Genomic DNA, 9,742 nt, shown 5'->3' with positions numbered 1-9,742 from the left:
CAAGCTGGTCTCATAATTTCTAAGACTATGTCTCTCCAGGCAGAGAGACAGGTAAGTTTTGCTATTGGTTTATCGTTCATTCTGAGACGTCTATGAGGTGCCTGCAGCGTGCTGTATATGCCCTGTGTTCTCACGAGTAAGACAGGCATGGATGGTCCCTGTCGCGCTGGGACCGTTTCAGGTAGAAAACGCACTGTAAAAAGCACACAGCACGGAGCTATCCTGGAGAAGGGAGTGAGCAGCATATTCCTTCAGTTCAGGAGGGAGACGTTACACTTGCCCTGAGGACTTCAGGGTGCAGTCCTTGTGCCCCAGTCAGCCCAGGGCAGGTCCCCTGTGTGATGCACAGCACCCACTGTTCCAACAGCTCTGCCACCCACTTACAGAACAGCACAGTGAGGTTTGGGGGTGGGGGGCAGAGTGGCGTGATCATGCAGTGAGGCCATGAAAAAAGGGGGAGCTAGACTCAGAGCTTTCTTCCCCATAGCTGGAGGCCTCTCTCTAGGGAGCTCCCCAGAGTTTTCAAGGAGAAAGGCAGCATCAAAGAAGGGCCCTGGGAGGGGAGGGCTCAGCCCACGCTGGCACCGGCAAGGCTGACCTGCTGAATGACCAGGGCCCTCAGTGCCCAGAATCTTCCTCTGCCTCTGCTTTCCCACCCTTCAAATCAAATCACTTATGGAGAAAATTAAAGGAAACTATATCATTACCTTAAGTGGAAAATCAGTATCATTCCCCATAAGTTGAGATAAACTTTAAAAATAAGTACAATAAAAATGTAAATACTGCGAAAAGACAATGTTATACAATCATGAATGTGCCCTGTGCTTGAAGGATGCTCTGTTTCTTGTTAAAAAGGAGAAATCTAAGAGACTTTCTCTTCGATAATCAGATGGTCCGAAAGAGAATTGAATCATGATGAATTCAATGCTAATTTATGTTAACTCTGTAACTCTCCTAAAATTATCTCCTGCTTCGAAGTGGTGGGTATTCCCCTCCCCGCCTCGGGCAATGCCTCTTCACTGGAAGGGGGTGAGGGTCCTTAGGAGGTCACCTAGGTCCCTGGTAACAGAAGCCTCCTTTCTTCTCAACATCTGTGGCAGAACTGGATTGAGCCCCATTAGTCAGATGACCTAACACTGAGCCTGTTCCCTCACCTGGAAAACCCTGATGACCGTGGTCCCTGCCTACAGGTTGTGTCTGGCCCAGAGGAAGGTCATCGGCAGCAGCATCATCATCCCAACTTAAATGTGAAGGGCCTGCTCTTTCCCCACTGCCCAGACCTGTCCTTTATCGTTGGTCCTCTCTCAGTTGTCAGCTTTCCTGCTCCAAGGCCACACTCCCTCTGGGAAGGGCCTCAGGCCATCTCAGCCTTAGGCTGTGCAGGGCTGCCTGGGTCCACATTGGTTACAGGACTGCAGGGGTTAAACAGGTCCAGCAGGAAATGCCGAAATAAGGCCCCCTAAGACAGTAAAGGGCCTGGTCAGTGATTCAGGAGTCCAGTTTCCAGGACAGTGATGGGAGCCTGAACAAGTTCCTTATCCCTCTAGGGGTCTAGCCTCCCCTTCTAACTTAAGGTCCAATCTTCAGAAACTCTATGAGCTCTCCCCTTCTCTCCTTCTGAATAGGCTGTCCTTGGAATGAGGAAAGACCTGGGGCCATGGAGGCCCCATAACCTGGTTTCCAGATGGCCCCCCAGAGCCAGAGGGACCAGTTTCCTAGCTAAGCCTTTCGCCTTTGTGGCCGCTGAGGAGGGTCAGCGCGCCCCCTGGCGGGGATGGGGAGAAAGGCTCCCAGAGCTGTGGAATGCCTCTGAACTGATGGCTGGACATCCAGCCAGACAGACCCATTGAGGTCCTGTAGCTCAGCCCTCTCATTTTTCAAATAAGGAAACTGAGGTTCAGAGGAGTGGAAGATACTCCCTCAGGTACGGTTTCCAGATAAAACACAGGACTCCTAGTTAAATCTGAATTTCAGATGAACAAGGAGTGATTTTTTAAAGTATGAGTTATTGTTCCATGCATTTGTGACATACTTCTATCCGAAAATTATTTGTCAGGGATCTGAAATTCAAGTGTAACCAGGTGTCTTGTCTTTTTCTTTGCTCTATCTGGCAACTCTACATCCGAGCAAACCCACTAAGTTAAGGCCTGAGGTCAGACTGCAGCCCAGACAGGGGTTAGGGGTCAGGGCTTCTGCCTTGCACTTGATGAATGAATACTTTTCACTAGCAGCTGTGCCCAGCAGTCAACAGGGGCGTGGGAAATGCTTGTTGACAGTATCCTGGGAGACAGCAAGTGGAAGGATGTCTGAGTACTGACTTTGATGATCCCAGGAGTGTTTCAAATGGAAGAAGAGAGATGGATCCTCCCCCCACTGCCGATTCTATTAAAACAAAAAACCACCTTTGAGGCCTTTGGTTGCCTGACATCCCTGGCCCAGTCTGATTTACCAGGTTAGGGAGGGGCCTGGGCATCTGCATTTCTAAAAGTCCTCCAGGCGCTTCTGATGCACAGTGAAGATGGAGCCCCCCCCAGGGCAGCTACATGGAAGAACAGAACACTGCTTGGGTGAGACAGATGTTACCTGGTAGATACCAGCAATTGTCTATAGGAGACCGTTCTGCATGGCGTGGGACCAGCTCCCACTTGGAAAAGCCAGTGGGAAGCAAGGTCTGGCACACAGGACCCACGCCCACAGATAGGTTCTGGGGAATCAGGCCTGTATTGTACCTAGGCCGCTTTGAGACTTGCTTTTTGCTAAAACTCCCTCACCCTGAAAGTAACTTCCTAAAATCTATGCTAAACCTTCCAAGGACCAGTATAACCAGTTCAACCACTTTTCCCTTTACATTTGCAAATATCCTTCCTTTTTGATGTAATTAGCAACATCCTGTCCTTCGTTTTCTGTAAAAGGTAACCACCTCAAAGCAAACCTGTGCATAGTAAATGAGGACCATCCTCAATGTAATGTGCCGAAAAGCAATAAAAGCCTGTCAAGGCAAGGGTCCAGGCGCTCTCCTCTTGAGAGGGTGGCCATGCTGTCCCTTTTCCTCCACAGGACTCCAGTGTCTGCATCAATTGTCAATCTTCATTATGTATAGGGAAGGAAGGGGGAGGGTGATGGTTAAAAACGCACATTCCCAGCTCTATTTCCAAGGGTTCTGACTGAGTAGATCCAGCCTGGGGCTCCTAGGATCTGTACTTTTGATAAGCACTCAGGCTTCAGCTGTATTTACAACATGTTTTATTTCTTAAAATTATAAACAGAACTGAAACAAATAAGGACAAATAGTAAAGTTCTTAAAAGCAGATAGTGAGAGTATGATATACATTGTACTATTTGTATAACTGAAATATTTCACTGAAATTCTTCTAAAATTTAGGAGCTTTTTCGAGGACTGTGATGCAGGGGGTCTGAAGACCATGCCTTGAGAAAGGCTGGCTTAGGAGGCCAGAGAGTGGACAGGGATGCCCACTTCCAAATACACGTGCGTGTGCCCCACGTCTAACAGCTGAGAGAGCCAGGGAGGTTTCTAGCAGGAGATGGGCAGGAGGGAGGACCTGGTCTCCAAGGGTGGGGAGGACTCAGAGAACTAGAGGGAGGAAGCCTGGCAAGGAAGCAAACAGTCTGAGCCAGTGGGAAGGTAAAGGCTAGGACACTAGGCTGTGTGCGCACCCCACATATATATACACGCACACACACACGTATACATACACACGAGAGGGAATAGTATTCAGCCATAAAAAGGGCAATGCTGCTTTTTGTGACAACATGGATGGACCTCGAGGCTGTTATGCTAAGTGAGATCGATCTGCAGAGGAAAACGAACACTGTATGTTCTCCTTTCTATCTGGAATCTAAAAACGCTGAATCCATAGAAATAGAGAGTAGAACGGTGGTTGCCAGGGGCTGGGTGGTGGGGGAAATGGGAAATCGGTCAAAGGCTGCAAACTCCCAGCTATGAAATGAGTAAGTTCTGGGGGTCCGATCTGCAGCATGGTGGCCGTAACTAACGCTGCTGTGCCATACACCGGAAAGTTGCGAAGAGCTCTTAAATGTCACCATATGCAGAAAAGAGGCACTTTTTGTGAGGGCATAGAGGTGTTAATTAACATTATTGTGGTAAGCACTTTGCAATACATACATGTCAAATCATCACACCATGCACGTCTGTACTATCTCAATAAAGCTGGAAAAAAAGTTCAAAACAAAAATAAAATGAAATCTCTGCACTTCATGTATCTCTGCTAATTTAGTAATAGTTAGTTCTCCATTTGTTAAAAAAAAAAAGAAGTCTCAGGTCTCTTTGGTTACATATTTGCCAAGGGAGATGGCTACAAAGGCAAACAGATACAAATGAATCAAAGTGGGGAGGGCGCAAGGGCCGCTGGGGAGACGTGGCTTCATGAGATGGTGAACAACTCCGTCAAGTTCTAGACAAAGCAAAGGAAGCATCCATCTCTTTACTGTCTCATTGCAATTCGGTGTACCTTAGAGCAGTGCAAGACAGTGAAAAAAAAAAAATCCAAACGACTTTGTTAATGTCTGTATAGGGGAGTCCAATTCCAGGCTCAGATAATTTTAAAACAGGATTTCTTCATTTGTTCATTCAAAAGCCATGCGGCGTGGGAGTCACTTCTTCACTGTGCAGAATTACCGCATGCATTGCAGCACTACTGGTCTCTCAGCCCCCACCCACTCACAAAATGCCAGCTGGGCCCCATGGCCCCAAACAACTCCGCAGGTCTCCAAAAGAACCCCCAGGGGGCGGTACAGCACCATCACGAACCTCTGTCTTGTCTGCTTACTGAGCTCTACCTGAAAGACCAGCAGGGGAGCAGCCTGACTCAAGAAATGGGACTCCCAGGGCTTGTGCGCCCCATCTCTGCAGACGGGCCAGGAGCAGCCCGGCCTGCCTGTTCCAGAACACCGAGGGACCATCTGCTCCACCACACTCTTCCTGCACACACTGTTTTACAAGCAGGGGAAACTGAGTCTCACAGGAAAAGGGATTTGAGGTCTGGTCCATAGCCAGTCTTAGTGGCACAGTCAGAAAAGGAATTCAAGAAGCAGAAGCTCAAAGCCCTAAAACGCCATCCCTGTGCCCTGAGAAGTAGTGTCTGCATGTCCCCAGTTCTCAGCCACAGGACAGCCAGGCAGGGGCCAGAGCCCACTGTGCCCCAAGGTGGGCCCCTGGGCTTAGCAGAGAAGGCAGTGTGCTGGGGTGGGGAGAGACCAGCAGGCCTGGCGCTGGTCCCCACGCTGGTGATAACTGGAACACTCCACCATCCCAGCCAACACTTCCCACCTGTGAGCCCCCAAGGTTCCTTTTGCAATGAAAAAAACATACACGTGGTAAAAACTTATCTCACAAAGAACTTCAGGCCGAGCAGAATGGTATAAAATGTCTCCTCCTCAGCTCCTAGTTCATCTCCTAGAATAAACTAACGTTTAATATTCCTTATCTGTCTTTCTGGAAATATATTAATAATATAAGGATATAGGTGTGTACCTATATATGTAGACATACTTTTTGTTACACAGATTGGATTATACAACACAAACTTTTTTTTTTTATTTTTTAAATTATATTCTATTGATTGTGCTATTACAGTTGTCCTGATTCCACCCCCCCAGTACCCCGCACTCCCTCAGGCAGTCAGTCCCCCACCCCCGTCATTGTTCATGCCCATGGGTCATGCATAAGTTCTTCAGCTGCTCCATTTCCTATCCTTCACTTTACATCCCCATGGCTATCCTGTACCTGCCTACCTGTACTTCTTAATCCCCTCCCCTCTTCACCCATTCTCCCACACCCCTCCCATCTGGCAACCATCAAAATGCTCTGTATCCATGATTCTGTCTCTGTTCTTGGTTGCTTAGTTTGTTTTTCAGGTTCAATTGTTGATAGATATGTATTTTTTACCATTTTACTGTTCATAGGTTTAATCTTTTTCTTTTTTTTCTTTTTTCTTTTTTTATTTTTTAGTATATTTTATTATGTTATTACAGTTCCACTTGTTCCCCATTTGCCCCCCTCCATCCGGTACCCCCTTTCCCTCTAGCAACAACCCCCCCCACCCCTGGCTTAGTTCATGTCCATGGGTCATGCATATACCTTTTTTGGCTTCTCCATTTCCTATACTATTAACACGCCCCACCCCCTGTCTATTTTGTACCTACCAATTATGCTTCTTAATCCCTGAACCTTTTCCCCCCTTCTCCCCCTTCCACCTACCAGCTGATAAGCTTCCAAATGATCAAATGATCTCCATACCTATGATTCTGTTCCTGTTCTAATTGTTTGCTTAGGGTTTTAAATAAATATTTTATTGATTATGCTATTACAGTTGTCCCATTTCCCCCCCTTCACTCCACTCCATCCTGCACACCCCCTCCCTCCCACATTCCCCCCCTATAGTTCATGTCCATGGGTCATACTTATAAGTTCTTTGGCTTCTACATTTCCTACACTATTCTTAACCTCCCCCTGTCTATTTTCTACCTACCATTTATGCTACTTATTCTCTGTACCTTTTCCCCCTCTCTCCCCCTCCCACTCCCCTGTTGATAACCCTCCATGTGATCTCCATTTCTGTGGTTCTGTTTCTGTTCTAGTTGTTTGCTTAGTTTTCTTTTGTCTTGGTTTTAGGTGTGGTTGTTAATAACTGAGTTTGCTTTCATTTTTACTGTTCATATTTTTTATCTTCTTTTTCATAGATAAATCCCTTTAACATTTCATATAATAAGGACTTGGTGATGATGAACTCCTTTAACTTGACTTTATCTGAGAAGCACTTTATCTGCCCTTCCATTCTAAATGAAAGCTTTGCTGGATAGAGCAATCTTGGATGTAGGTCCTTGCCTTTCAGGACTTGGAATACTTTTTTCCAGTCCCTTCTTGCCTGTAAGGTCTCTTTTGAGAAATCAGCTGACAGTCTTATGGGAAGACTTTTGTAGGTAACTGTTTCCTTTTCTCTTGCTGCTTCTAAGATTCTCTCCTTCTGTGTAATCTTGGCTAATGTAATGATGATGTGCCTTGGTGTGTTCCTCCTTGGGTCCAGCTTCTTTGGGACTCTCTGAGCTTCCTGGACTTCCTGGCAGTCTATTTCCTTTGCCAGATGAGGGAACTTCTCCTTCATTATTTGTTCAAATAAGTTTTCAATGTTTTGCTCTTCCTCTTCTTCTGGCACCCCTATAATTCAGATGTTGGAACACTTAAAGATGTCCTGGAGGTTCCTAAGCCTCTCCTCATTTTTTTGAATTCTTGTTTCTTCATTCTTTTCTGGTTGGATGTTTCTTTCTTCCGTCTGGTCCACACCATTGATTTGAGTTCCAGTTTCCTTCCTATCACTATTGGCTCCCTGTACACTTTCCTTTGTTTCTCTTAGCATAGCCTTCATTTTTTCATCTAATTTGAGACCAAATTCAACCATTTCTGTGAGCTTCCTGATTACCAGTGTTTTGAACTGTGCATCTGATAGGTTGGCTATCTCTTCGTTGCTTAGTTGTATTTTTTCTGGCACTTTGATCTGTTCTTTCATTTGGGCCTTTTTTTTTTTGGCTTGGTGCACCTGTTACATAAAGGGGTGGAGCCTTAGGTGTTCCAGGCAGTACCTGGGCCGGGTACTGCCCACTGCTGCACTGTGACGCTGTATGTGGGGGAGGGGTCTGACAGGGAGCAATGGCGCTTGCTCTGCTCTCTGCCGGTTTTCAGTCACTCCCTCTGCTACCCACAATCAAACTGGGCCCCTCTGGTGCTGCTTCCCGAATGGGTGGGTTTGAGTACGTTCTAGGCCCCTGTGGGTCTCTCCAACGAACTCTCCTGTGAGGCTGGGAGTTTTTCCTGCTGCTGCCTCAACCCCCACAGGTGTTTTCAATCAGTGGTTTGAGGCTTTGTTTCCCCATGCTGGAACTCAGGGTTGTGCAGTCCGTCACCCAGTCCACCAGCTACTGCCTTGCTGCCAGCTGCAGCTTTGCCCACCCTGCTCCACAATCCGCCACCTCACTGAGTCTGCCAGCCTCTGCCTTGCTGCAAGTCCTGTCCACCCGGCAGCCCGTTTCCACTCCTCTACCAGTCTGGATGCATGTTTCTTCTTTATGTCCTTGGCGGTCGGACCTCCACAGAGTTCGATTTTCTGTCAGTTCTGGTTGGTTTTTGTTTTTAAATTGTTGTTGTCCTTCTTTTGGTTGTGCAAGGAGGCACAGTGTGTCTACCTACACCTCCATGTTGGCCGGCAGTCTAGGTTGATCTTTTTCTTAAATAAGTCCCTTTAACATTGCATATAACAATGGTTTGGTGATGCTGAACTCCTTTAGTTTTTTCTCGTCTAGGAAGATTTTTATCTGCCCTTCAATTCTAAATGATAGATTTGCTGGGCAGAGCAATCTTGGCTGTAGGTCCTTGCTTTTCATGACTTTGAATATTTCTTGCCAATCCCTTCTAGCCTGCAAAGTTTCTATTGAGAAATCAGCCAACAGTCTTACGGAAACTCCCCTGTAGGTAACTAACTTCTTTTCTCTGGCTGCTTTTAAAATTCTCACTTTATCTTTAACCTTTGGCATTTTCATTATGATGTGTCTTGGAGCGGGCCTCTTCGCATCCATCTTGTTTGGGACTCACTGTGCTTCCTGGACTTGCATGTCTGTTTCCTTCACCAAATTAGGGCAGTTTTCTTTCAGTATTTTTCCAAATAGATTTCCAATTTCTTGTTCTTTCTCTTCTCCTTCTGGCACCCCTATCATGTGACTGCACCTTGATGTTGGATATTGAAGTTGTCCCAGAGGCTGGTCACGCTATCCTCATTTTTTGGGATTCTTTTTTTCCTCTTGTTCTGATTGGTTGTCTTTTGGTTCCTTATGTTCCAAATCATTGATTTGATTCTCAACTTCATCCACTCTACTACTGTTTCCCTGTAAATTGTTCTTTATTTCAATTAGTGTATCCTTCATTTCTCACTGGATCTTTTTCATGCTGCTGAGGTCCTCGCTGAGTTCCTGGAGCATCCCTATAACCAGTGTTTGACCTCTGCATCTGATAGATCGCTTATCTCCACTTTGTTTAGCTCTTTTTCTGGAGCTTCGATCTATTCTTTCATTTGGGCCATGTTTCTTTGTCTCCTCATTTTGGCAGCCTCCCTGTGTTTGTTTCTATGTATTAGGTAGAGCTGCTTTGACTTTATGTCTTGGTAGTGTGGCCTAATGTAGAAGGTGTCCTGTAGGGTCCAGTGGCACAGCCTCCCCTATCTGGGTAGTTGAGGTGCACCCTCCGTATGGGCTGAGTACTCACCTAACAAAAAACTTCAAGCTGTGAAGAATGGTGTAAAATGTCTCCTCCTCAGTTCCTAATTCATTTCCTAAAGTAACTATTAATATTCCTTATGTTATCTTTCTGGAAATACATTAATAATATAATGTATAAGGGTATAGGTGTGTACATATATATGTATATGTACTTTTTGTTGCACAAATTGGGTTATACTATACATTTAAATTTTTTAAAATTTTAGAAAAAACTTTGTTTTTAGAGAGAGGGGAAGGTAGAGAGAAAGAAGGGGAGGAAAAAAATCAAGGTGAGAGAGAAACATTAATCTGTTGCCTCTCACACATGCCCCAATGAGGGACCAAACCTGCAACCCAGGCATGTGCCCTGACTGGGAATTGAACCGGTGACATTTTGTTTTGCAGGACAACATTTAACCAACTGAGCCACGCCAGTCATGGCACTAGATTTTATTATGTG

Source organism: Desmodus rotundus, chromosome 6 (assembly GCF_022682495.2).
Source record: "Desmodus rotundus isolate HL8 chromosome 6, HLdesRot8A.1, whole genome shotgun sequence".
In the NCBI taxonomy this organism is placed as follows: Eukaryota; Metazoa; Chordata; class Mammalia; order Chiroptera; family Phyllostomidae; genus Desmodus; species Desmodus rotundus.
The sequence above is the reverse complement of the archived record's forward strand: the minus strand, read 5'-3'. Positions refer to the sequence as shown.